General features: G+C 34.9%; 1 protein-coding gene and 1 long non-coding RNA gene across 2 annotated transcripts in view; both read left to right on the top strand.

The window, feature by feature from the left end:
* The window catches only part of LOC141361723 (protein NLRC3-like), an 843841-nt gene that overhangs the window by 212597 nt on the left and 618284 nt on the right, over nucleotides 1-12960 (top strand). The gene's annotated exons all lie outside the window — the stretch shown is intronic.
* LOC141361378 (uncharacterized) lies at nucleotides 7835-9425 on the top strand. Its single transcript, XR_012367433.1, has 3 exons — nucleotides 7835-8007; nucleotides 9086-9184; nucleotides 9318-9425. It is a non-coding gene; the product is annotated as an uncharacterized lncRNA (long non-coding RNA).

Here is a 12960-nt window from a genome sequence, read left to right on the forward strand (position 1 = left end):
GGCTACAAACTATAATTCTATCTTGACATGCACATTATCTGGTTCATGTTGGTCCAGTTTAATTCAGAGGACTCAATGGTTTGGTGTATTCATTTTAATTGTAAGCCTTGTAATAGCTTAAGTTCACTAATTTCTTCTAAAAACATTTAAAATCATCCCACAGAATTCCACAGATTTTTCAAATTATTCTAAAACTAAAATACCCTTTCAGTGTACAGTGTTAGATTTGTGGCTCGTTTTCTCTTAGGAAAAATAAATATTACTGTCAAATGTCTTTCAGATAATAAAAATACCCTAGTTCACTGTATGTATTTGTTCATGTTTTATACAGGAATAAGTCTGAAGCACACCATAAAACCGTTATATCCATTCATACAGGACTAGTAGTATGTATAGCTGTATATTTTACAGATATACACCCAGGTATCGGATCGGTACTCGGTATCGGCCGATACCCTGAGCCCAGGTATCGGAATCGGTATCGGGAAGAGAAAAATGGTATCGGAACATCTCTAATTTTAACATGGTTTAAGTTATCCATAAAATCAAATTGTCAGTAATATAGACGAAGCAGGTATCCCTCTCTAATCATCCACCCTCATTATCCCGTTGTGCCACTTGTGCCGCTTCTTGACATGGGTTGTACGACTTTTAAAAATGATGTTATACACTTTTATACTAATGGTAAGGTACTTAACAATCAGAATTGATTGGCAAGCTGCTGCAGTTACTTCTGTTTAATGCGGTATTGCTTACCATTAATGTTTTCAATAAAAACAACCTAGTTAGATAGAGAATATGGTCTGAGAAGATCCAGCAGCTCCATAATGAGTTGTCTTGGGAGGCAAATTTTTTATTTATTTAGCCACGTCAAGCAAAATGTCAAAAGGTTTAAGGGTTGCCAAATAAAAAAATTGTTTCGAAGTTACCGGTGTTGTGTGGAAGTCTGTTCCCTATGTTTCCCTTTAGTGTAGTGTTTTTATAGCGTTTTTATCACATTATATGTTTATTCTTTATATACATTGAAAGTTTTAATGGCTACTGAGATGTGTGTGTGTGTGTGTGCATTTATGTAATGTATCTTGACTGTTCTTGATTGTAAGTCAATTATTTTTACAGTATGAATCATATTATACATATAATATATATATTTATTATGTATGGAAACATAAAGGTTTTAAAACAAACAGTAGGGAAAAAAGAGCTATATGTAAAAAGGCATAAAACTGTCAAATATGAAATATTTTTTAAAAAATTGTATAATAGAATACATGATATTATTGCTTTTTAGTATAACCAATTGAAATCTTTAATCTTTCTAAATAAATTATAAATGTAACGTGATGAAAACGCTATAAACATAGAGGGAACAGACTTCAATGAGGAACAAACACCGGCGCCGTCTTTGATTCATTAGTTCTGATACCAAATAAAGTCAACTGCATAAATAGTCCTGTATTCATTGCAAACATATTTTATTAAAAATGTCCATAACATAAAATCATTGTCAGCATACCATAGTTTGACTTGTACTGCGCTGTGCTGATATATAAAGACACAGTGGCGGCGATAGCGTTTTGAGCTCAAACAACGCTAAGAGAAAGCTTACGAATGGTCCAGACCAACCTTACGAAAGTGTGACTTACAGAAGATATACTTAGCGTACAAACGTTTTGGGAATCGTGCCATAGAGTTAAGAGAGAGGTTAAGAAATAGGTTAAGAACTACTTAGCGATAAGAATGTTTTGGGTAACTGGGCCCTGATCAGTAAGCAGATACATCAGCAGTCTCATGAATAATTATGATGTTGTGTTGTTAGATTTCCCCTACACACCTGACTGACTTAAGTTACATAACCGTGTAGACAACACACACAAGACATTTATCCTCACCGGGTGTCCACAGAAGACAAACACTGAAGAGTCCCCGATTGATTCTTTGATGCATCATGATGTGGACGATTCTGAATCAATTCACAAATGACAAGAATTGATTCTTAAAAGTTATTTTACAAAATAATAACGTGATGTTATCAGAACCAAAAGGCTGAACTCAACTGCTGGAGGGATGCTGCACATGGACAGCTTGAGAGCGCGACCACACGAGCACCCGCAGCAGAGCTTACACGAGCAGAAAGAAAAAACAAATACATCTAACCCTATTTCACTCATTCTAAACTGCAAGAAAACAAAATACATGTTGGGATGATCTTCCTCTGCCTTTTCTCTGTCCAGTGAGCGTCAGGAAGAAACAGCGCCTTTCATTTACAGACTCATCTGATGTGCTAATAGCGTTTCAAAAAACCTGCCACTAAATGTTTAGATATAGATAAGAACATGAATATACTTCTGTAAAAATATGCACATCATTTGTTATTCAGATGGAGGTGCTGTGTGCTGCATTAGATAAATACAGTAATACTGCCAAAATCACTGTGTATAATGATGATGATTAGATGATATGTCAGTTACAGTTACATATCGATATGCCGGTTAACATATTAGTTATATATGTCGATTTTGAATCGATTCATGAGGGAGTCATGAATCGATTCCCACCCCTAATGAAAACAAACACTTGAGGAAATAAGATCATGTGTTCAACCTGACAGACTCCAGTCAATGTCTTTGAATATGATTTAATCACGACGAATCATCAGAAAGAATACAAGAGTTTATATAGGATAGATACATGACAAAGTCACATAATTTATCTCTAATATGATTTATTCTTCATATCTACAATTCAGAAACTCCTCTCTGTTACCATGCAGACAAAACCAAATTTTACTTTCTTGATGACCTCAACTTTAACAAGTCATGTGGTTTAAATTGAAATCATTTAACCACACGTACTTCATCTATTTCAAAACATTTTATTGTCAAAAGCATATAGTAAAAATGTTCAAACCTGTAAGGAAAAGACATGTTAGTTATAATTAGTTATGATTCATTTCAATTTCCTTCACAACGTACAACAAAACTCCTCTGTTAAAATGTCAGAAAATGTAGTTTGGTGTTTCTTTGATGAAATCTTTGCTGATATTATTGTGTATGAAGAGTTTTTCTCCTCGTCGTGTTGTTTTTATAAAGATGATTAAAAACATTGATCCATCATTGACACTGACACACACATTAATAATGTTTTTATAGATTGAGTGAAATTGATCTTTAAACACTGTAACATCTTTAAATGTAAGATCAGAGTTATGTTATCTCCAGCTGATATTCCTCCTGTAATAGAGGAAGATTTTTATATCAAATACCTGATGAGAATTACAAGTGTGAGTCATGAACTCAATACAGATTTATGAAGAAATGTTCATGTGGTTTAGGACATCTAACACTAATAGTCAGCTGTGTGATGGATTTATTTGACATTTAAACACACAGTGTCTCAGTTACTGAGGGATTGAAAGAGGAACATTACATGAAGAGATGGAGGTTACAGATTTGTGAACAAACTTTGTAGTTTTGTATAATTCACATAAAGTCTCTGTTCTCTACAGGTTGATGAAGTGTAATATCACAGATGAAGGTTGTGTTGCTCTGACTTCAGCTCTACAATCAAACCCATCACACCTGACACATCTGGATCTGTATGAGAATAAACTCACAATTTCAGGAGTGAAGCTGATCTCTGATCTAAAAGATGATCCACATTATAAACTACAGACAGTACGGTGAGTAGAGCTCATTTAAATAAATGTTTAAAGTAAACTCATGCAGTGTCATTTAAATCCTAGAATATAAATATTAAAAATAAATGTAAATTGATCTGCTGCTGTTATAGGCTGTGTATCCTTTAAACCCAACAAACAGAAAATATGAAGTGTACATGAACAACACTTGATGCTTTGTCAGATCAACACAATAAGAATTCAACACAATGTCTGAGTCTGTTTACTAACTGTGATGTTGAGTTTGTTCACTCCAGGATTTAATACTGTGATCTTACTCTTCTTACACATTATATATGATGTTTGTTAATGGGGTTTGTTTGATAGGCCGACACCTCTATAGTTATGCACACTTGACTAGATGTTTATCTTAAATTCTTTTTATAACAACTTGGTTTTTATTTCATGTTTTAAGCATTATTTATCAAATCATCAGAATACAGACAGAAATAACAACACAAACACAATATATACACAACAGATAAACACAAAGTAGAGATGATAAATGACAGAGATGAAGATTAGAAAAAAGAAGAGAAAGTCAACTCTTAAAATCTGATGGACACTTCACACAACTCTCTGTCGAGCTTTGACATTGATGCTGTTTCTCTTTATTTACACGACTGTCAACCTCCAGGACTTTTAAAATAAAGCATCACCTTCATTTTCTTACTGTTTGTGTGTGAACTCATAAAACTGTCAGTGTGTCATTATATTATACTACATACATATCAATACATTCATCTCTTACATTGACATCAAATATTCAGAGGAAATAGATGAAATGTGTTTTTGTATTGTTGTAGCTCATGTGAATGTGATAAACAGATTGTTGACATGTTTATTATGTTGAAGATTTCATTTCTATCACTGACTGACAGCACGTATAGTTTGTTTTTCTATCTCTTCATCTGACACTGATGATGATCTCATATCTAAATGACTTTCTCTTTCATTTTTATTCAGGACTTTAGGACAGAGATGGTAAAGATGTAAAGATGTCTGATCTTCAGTATGATCTGATGGTGAATAAGAAGACACAATAGTGACATCACTTCCTCTTAACCGTATGAGTTGATTATTCAGTACAGGATCTGATCTGTGACTTTATCTAAATCTGACTTTGAAGTGTTGGAGGTAAATCTTCATCCTAACTCAGCTTCTGTCTACACATTTCCTATAAGAGCGATTTATCAGTCAGTGTAAGAGGAGCAAGAAATCTCATAGGATCATAAACTGAAGTAAATACTGACAAGATTCCTCTTCTTCTACACTGTTGGGGTTTTTAACTTCATCTTAAACTGAAATGTGTTCAAGTTCAGCACAACATTGAAGACTCGCAGCTCATTTATCTCTAAATCCAAATATTGGACGTCTTTGCTTTTGTGTTCTTCAGGATCTGACTGCAGGACTTTTTGATGATTATGTGATCAATTACAAAAAAGTTCAGACACTGAATGAAATGTAAATAAAATCAGAAAGTTTAATAAAATGATAAACTTGACATTTCAGCTTTGGTCTATCGCTGTTGATTATCTGTCAGATGCTTTCTGAACGGCAGAGTCAAACTGCGCCATCTAGAGGACAAACACAAACTTTATAATAAATTTACAATAAAACACAACACATTCTATGCCTAATTCAAAATAAATGTAAAAACAAAACAGTAAATTCATACTCAGTGAACAGTACATTAGGTCATTATTATAATTTGTACAATCTTGAGGTAAAATCCTGAACTCCATCAAAGGCGTCTGAACGTCAGGTGTTGTTCTAAAAATGACCGCTTGAGGCGCTTTGGAGGCGTTTATGTGCTTTGGTTGCTACAATACTAGCCTGCCCTGAACAAAAATGATCCATTAATCTCATGAAGACTAAAAGACAGTCTACTGTTACACTGTCCACATGTGAAGCTGAGTTTATGACATTAACTGTGACTGTACACGAGTGTTAGAAAACATTGATGGACTGAAATATCAATCTAGAGTTTATGAAGACAATCAGGGTGTCATAGCGTCAGAAAAAAATCCTGTAAACATGTGGACATTAAATGTCATTTTGTGAGGTCTGTGATAAAGGAGGACAGAATTAGTCTGAGATACTGTCCAACTGATGATATGATTGAAGATATACTAACAAAACCAGCAACAAACATCATGACATTTAACTCATTTATGTTTGCTGTATGAATTTTCTTCTGTTGAAATGATCAAATAGAAATGTGGGTGTTAAGATTTATAAGTATTGTGCTCTCATTTATATTTGATTTGTTTAACTTTTATTTTTGTGAGCCAGCCAATCACATTGCAGAGTGTATGTCATGTGACCTAATCAGTGACTGAATGAATTCAGATGTTTCTGTTTAAATAAAGTAAGCCAGTCAAAAAGAGAAACTGCTTGATGTGAAACAGTATTCTGTGTTGTCTGTGTCTGTTAACAGTAAACTTGTGTATTTACATACTGTCATTCATAATGAGTAAAACAGGTCAATCTGATAAAATAAGTAAAAACAGGTCAATCACATCCAAAATAGATTTAAATTTGTCTAGTTCCGAATATAACAAACTCGTTATTTGTAATATGTTGTGTTTCTCTTACTCAAGTATGAAAGAGTGTTTGTGTTTTGTGATGGTTGTGAGTTTGTGATGTAAAGTTGTACACAGTTATTTTATCTTGTGAAACATTTCTCTGTTCTGTCACAAACCTTCATTAGACAGTAAACACATCTTAAAGATCTCTCTATAATAAATCACTAAATGTGTCTCTATCAGCTCAACTGAAGAAGTCTTTTCATGCAGCTTCCTCACACTATGATAAATACATGAATGTTAATGAAAAACACAAAAATAATGAAAAATCACTTACATTACACCAAACCCATATGACTTTACTGCTTTAGTGGAAGAAAAGAGGAGACATTTAGATTTCAGTTTAATCATTGTTGATGTTGATGTGTTTTGTTTCATGAGTGAAAGTAAACACACAAATGTTAAAGCAATACATTAATGATTTCTCCTCGTTTATAAGTTAAATCGGTTAAATTAGTTGTAATAATGTTTAAATAATGTAAATATGTAATGCTCGATTACTACCAGCAGAGGGAGACAAACATCAAGCGATTGGTCGTCTTGTCGGTGACGTACCATTTGGAATAAGAAAAAGGATCAGAAACAAATCAATATTTTTGAAAACTGGTTTGAAAAGTGATTTTTTTGGTTAAAACAGCTGATCAAAGAAGATGGTGTTTTATACAATTATACTGAATTTGCTCATATGCATGACTTTTTAGTCGATCCTATCTAATATTGTTTGGTTTTACAGGCAATTAAGGAACTTTTGAGGCTTTTAGAAGAAAGTAATAATTATTCTTTACAATCAGTTGAAGAATTTGTTTCTTTATTATGTTGCAGGTCAAGGATTTCATACGTTTTGGATGTAATAATCTAAAAGTCTTCAATCTAAACTTGCTGTTAATACTCGTTGGAATTCTTTAGCCTATTTAAAAAATTGGAGTAAAATTTGGATGACACCACATGCATCACAAATAAAGTGAAAGAAGTTTTATATACAATTTTTCATCAGGTTTACCCAGTTAAGTCACTTATGGTACAGCGTTTTAAAGTGAATATAGAACATATTTGTGTCTTTTGTAAAATTTCCCCATATCATTTATTTTGGGAGTGTCAAACCTTTTTTTTTTTGAAAGAGCGTATTTACTCACAAAGAAAAGTTATGAAGCCTGTTAGCTTTGAAGAAATTGATATTATGCTAAAATGTTTTTCGTTTGATGGTGATAATAATATTCTGTTTATGCTTGATTTGATTATAATTGCCCGTTATTATATTCATAAAGTCAAATGGAATGAAAAAATGCCAATATTTGAAGAATTTAAAATAGAAATTAAAATATATTTAGAGACAATATCAAAAAGCTAAAACTTGAAAGGAAGAAAGACTATACGGTTGTTTAAAAAATATTTTTTTCATGTAAATTGCCTTTCCTTTTTATTTGTATTTTTTCTCTTCCTCCCTTGTTTTTTATTTTGTTTTCATATTACCCCTGAAATATAGCCTATGGTTATATGTACTCCTGTTTGTAAACTATATTGTGTTCTTGTTAATATTCAATAAAAAGTCTTGTCGGTGACGTCATAGGTTTAAAGTGAAAGTAAAAAGTTTCCCGTTTAACTTTTCCATTCTCCATCTTATAGGGATGGGCTGAGTGGATTCCTCACCACACCGATCATATAACGGATTACCAGTTATTGTCGCTTGCGTAGTTGATGTTAAAGTTGGAGGATTTATGAGAATGTGAATTCAGTCAGATTGTAAGTTCAGTTGTCACGAGACGCTTTTCACTTATTCCTTTTCAGTTTCTAGATTTATTATTTATTTGACAGTTTTCATAAATGTATAACACATCTTAATATTAGCGTTGTTTATTGAATGTTTTGCGCTGTTTGTGACTCTTAATTTAATTTGTGTTAATATTTTGTTAATGTGAGGTAATGTTGTGTAGTTGTATAAGACCAGAGGTGGGCATCCAAAATCTATTTCGTTACAAACTACATACTGGCGCATGAAATGTAACAAAATAAAATACAAAATACTGAGGTGAAAAATGTATTAAAATAAAATACAAGTAATTCGTATTTTGAAAATACAAAAATACTCTCACAATAATCTTAAGACTTTTTTTATTACTGAAAGGTCAATAACACAAATATGAGAAATGTGTAGGCTACATTCAAAATGGCGAAGTAGCTAAATAAAAAAAACATGGGAATTACACTAAATCTCTACAGGGCCTGAAATAGCTTCTTACGTAAATGGCATGTTTAGCTAAGTTCACATCAATTGTGTGATAGGCTGCCACAAAACGTGGCATCGTATCACTGTTACTCTACTCGTGCCTTAAAGGCTTGAATAAACATAGAGAGACATTTCCTCACAAATGGCTTTAAGAGAAGCAGCGCCACTTCTTCTCCTGTGTTTACTTCTTGGGGGGAGTTCGGTCAACAGGGTGTCACGTGATTTTCATGCATCTAACATGGACATTGCCATTGCCAACATCAGACCGAAAGTATGGCAAAATCATTTACTATGGTGATAAGCATGATGATTTTTCTTAAATATTTAAGTTTTTGAAATACTCTAAATACACTCCCTCAAAATATTATGTCACAAACTACATTTTATTTTTTCCACACCTGCAAAATACAAATTACAAAATACACTAAAGTAATTAAATACATATTTAAAATACATTTAATTGAAATACTGCCCATGTCTGTTGATGACGCAGTTGTTTCTTCAACACTCAGAATTGATTTATCTGAATTATAATGTCTGTTTATTCACTTTGATTTTAAGTTTATTTTGTGTCTGAATGTTATTTTCATTCAGTATCAGTTGTGGAGATCAGATTGATCAGATTCACCTCTGCAGCTCCATCATGGATCAAACACAAACATCAACACATGAAGATTTTTCTCCAGGATGCAGGTACTTTATAGAAACACTTTATTACACAACATTTATATTATAGAAAAATACTTAAGTGCTATTTTTAATTATGATCATCTTCAAAACATATTAGTAATGTAAATTAAAGTATTAAATCTGTTGTGTGTTATAGTTCAGATCATCAGAAGAGATCAGATTCAGAGTTCAGTTGTGTGTCTATGAAGAGTGATGCGTCTATGAAACAACCAATAAAGTTTAAGAATGAATCAACATCTCCTGCTGTCAGGTATAAAACACTGTGATTATAGCTTTTATATGATGATGTGTTTTGTTAAAGAGATGATAAATTATTCTTATGATTGTGTTTAGTAAATGTTATCTTCATTATTATACAGCACATGTTCACACAGAGAGACACATCTGTACAAACACTCAGTTACAGTCTTTATATTAAAATAGTGTAAATGAAAAAGTCATATGAAAGTTTTATTAACAAATGAGTTTTATAAATATGCATATTAGGCCTGTTTATCAGCAAGAATCTGTCGATACGGTATATATCCTGATACAAATGGTTATGATAGGATAAGATCCTCTGTGATACTGTAAGTGGGGTGATATACTGGGATATTTCTTATTTTGGGAATAGAATAGGATATAACTTTAGTAAAACTGTCATCAAGAACACATCGCCATATGCAAACCTTAGCAAACAATATTTAAAGGTCATGTTTTTTTGTGTTTTTAAAAGCTATTATTGTGTTTTTGGTGTGCAATATAACATGTGTTCATGTTTCACGTGTAATAAAATGTGGTATAAAATGCTGTTTTTTACACAATTTACTGATCTCTATAGCGCTGTTTTCACTGTCCTAAAAACAGGCTGATGTCTTTCTTGTTTTATGAAGTCCCTCCTTCAGAAATACATAATGAGTTCTGATTGTGTAGCTTGTTTAGTGTGTTGAGAATGACGTATTCCTGTGGGTGGAGTTTAGTCAAAAACTGTTCTAGTGACGTCATTAAAGCAGGAAGTAGAGGATTGTAGTCCAAACCGGCCAAAAGAGAAATTCTGTTAAAGAAAATATATCACCTGTCAGTGAACTTTGAGCTTTATCATTTTACAGATATTATTTATACACTAACAGCAACATTACACACTAACTAAAGTTTGAAAAACAGGATCAGGAAGAACGTGACCTTTAACTTGTTGTGTTAATTTGCTCCAGAATGAGTTAACAACAACCAGCTCAAACCCGTATAATACTAAACAGGTTTGACCAGGACCCGTGCAGAACCAAAAATGCCATAAATGTTATTCCCAAACCCTAGCTGGATCAAATCGGCACATTTTCCACAGCACATTGCTATCAAAGCAATAAAACAAGTTGTAAAAATAAAACATTGTCTTATCAGAGACACAGCTACTGATATGTTTGTCTTGAACAATCCATTAAAATCATGAAAATGACTTGACATCCATGCATATAAGTGAAGTTTATGGCTTTATATGGACATTGGGATTTAACTTGTATGAGTATTTCCCATCATTTTTGATGTTTTGGGCACTTTTGATAATACATGTCAAGAGTGTGAAAACTAGCAAAATTTAAAATGGAGGATGTCAAGAAAGCCCTTAGAGTGTTTGGTAGAGGATGTGAAGAAATTAAACAATCTACTCGCACAGAAGGATGAGAAAATTGTAGAGTTGGAGAAAAGAGTTAATGACTTGGAGCAATATATAAGAAAAGAAGATGTGGTCATCAGTGGCCTAAGAACAGCCCACCGTACCTACTCCAATGTCATCCAAGAGGAAAGCAGCGAAGTTGAGTAGAGACTCAAGACGCTCACGCTCACGCTGAACAGATCGTGCATCGGAGCTCCGTCGAGTTCTTCATCTAAAAGCCTTTTTTTTACTATCTTATTCCTATTTATATATTAAGTTTTACCAAGGAATACTTTACCGTGAGGATTATTGAGCAGTACTACCACGTGAAACTATTTATCACTAATAAACACCCAGTGTTAGCATATAGCCCCTAGCATCAACAAACGCTGCCGACTGAAGCTAGCATTTTCCGATCTAATGGCGGATTCATCTGATATATGCTTTTCTGACCTGTCCTCGCCTGAGCGGGAAGCTGTGGAGGAGTTGATCGGTTTGAGCAGATCCAACGCGAGCTACAGCGCCCACTTCACCATGTCTCCGGACGTCCACAAGCGACCGAGGTATGCAACAAACGAGCGCTCCACGCGATGCAGCTTCACGGACCGTAAACGAGTGAACGGAGACGCCATTGCCCAACATGGAAGCGATCGGGAAGCTGTGGAGGAGCCGCTGCCCGGCCTTCGCAGATTCAGCATGCCCCACATCACCCTGGACCCAGACGTTCGCAGGCGACTGAGGCGTACCACAACCGAACACCCCACGCGATGCAGCTCCGCGGAGCGCGTTCGGGTAAACAAAGACGCCATCGCCCAGCATGAAAGCGGTAAGACTCCGCTTGTTATTGTAACATGTACTACTTGCTACATGTATAGTTTAGCTTCTGCCGTTAGCATAGATGGGTTTACATGCACTAAGTGTATTGAAGTATTAAGATTAACTGAGAAGGTTGCTGAACTAGAATCGCGCATCCGAACGCTAGTTGAGGATAGCAAAACCGCTAATGTTACTGTTGTAAATACTGTATCGAGCGAAAGACTAATGGCTCGGTTCTGACATCAGATGCTAATGTAAACATTACAAATACTGTATCGAGCGCGCATAGTGTTCCGACATCAGATGCTAATATAAACATTACAAATACTGTATCGAGCGCGCATAGTGTTTATCATAATACACATGGCTCGGTTCCGACATCAGAGTCAAGTCGGCGGTCTAACTGGGTGACTGTCAGGCGGCATAGTCATATACGGGGTCCATCTAAGACCCATAACGTTACGGTACTTTCTAACAGATTCGATCCCCTAAGGCAGGGATGGGCAACTTCGGTCCTGGAGGGCCGGTGTCCTGCAGAGTTTAGCTCCAACCATAATTAAAGACACCTGAAGCAGCCAATTAAAGGCCTTACTACGCATAGAAACTTTTAGGCAGGTGTGCTGAGGCAAGTTGGAGCTAAACTCTGCAGGACACTGGCCCTCCAGGACCGGAGTTGCCCATCCCTGCCCTGGGGAATACACTAGCTGAAACACCTGTTAAAAGTGCCCTGGTCATTGGAGATTCTATACTCAGGAAAACTAACATTGTGGCACCAAACACCATAGTCGACTGTATACCGGGAGCCAGAACGTCTGACATTAGATCCAAACTTAAAGTGCTGGCTAATGCTAAACGGAAGTTTTCTAAGATTGTTATTCACGCCGGAACAAATGACACCAGACTCTGACAGTCGGAAATCACCAAAGATACTATTAAGGAGATGTGTGAAATTGCAAAAACAATGTCAGACAATGTAATATGCTCTGGTCCCCTCCCCGCCTACCGGGGAGATGAAACTCATAGTAGATTAGTGTCTCTCAATGGCTGGATGTCAAAGTGGTGCCCTCAGCATAATGTAGGGTTTATAGACAATTGGAAGCATTTCTGGGGTAGACCATTTCTCCTAACCCGAGATGGCCTTCATCCGACATCAGAAGGAAGTGCTATACTCACCAGAAATCTGATTAATAGTCTTAATTCTGATATAGTATGACTATCCAGGGCCCAGGTCAGGAAACAGACGGACAGTGTTGGGCAAGTTACTGAAAATTAGTAATTAGTTACAGTTACTAGTTACTTCTTTTAAAAGTAACTGAATTACTCTACCAGTTACTGT

The sequence above is a fragment of the Misgurnus anguillicaudatus genome, chromosome 24, assembly GCF_027580225.2.
Source record: "Misgurnus anguillicaudatus chromosome 24, ASM2758022v2, whole genome shotgun sequence".
NCBI classification, from domain to species: domain Eukaryota; kingdom Metazoa; phylum Chordata; class Actinopteri; order Cypriniformes; family Cobitidae; genus Misgurnus; species Misgurnus anguillicaudatus.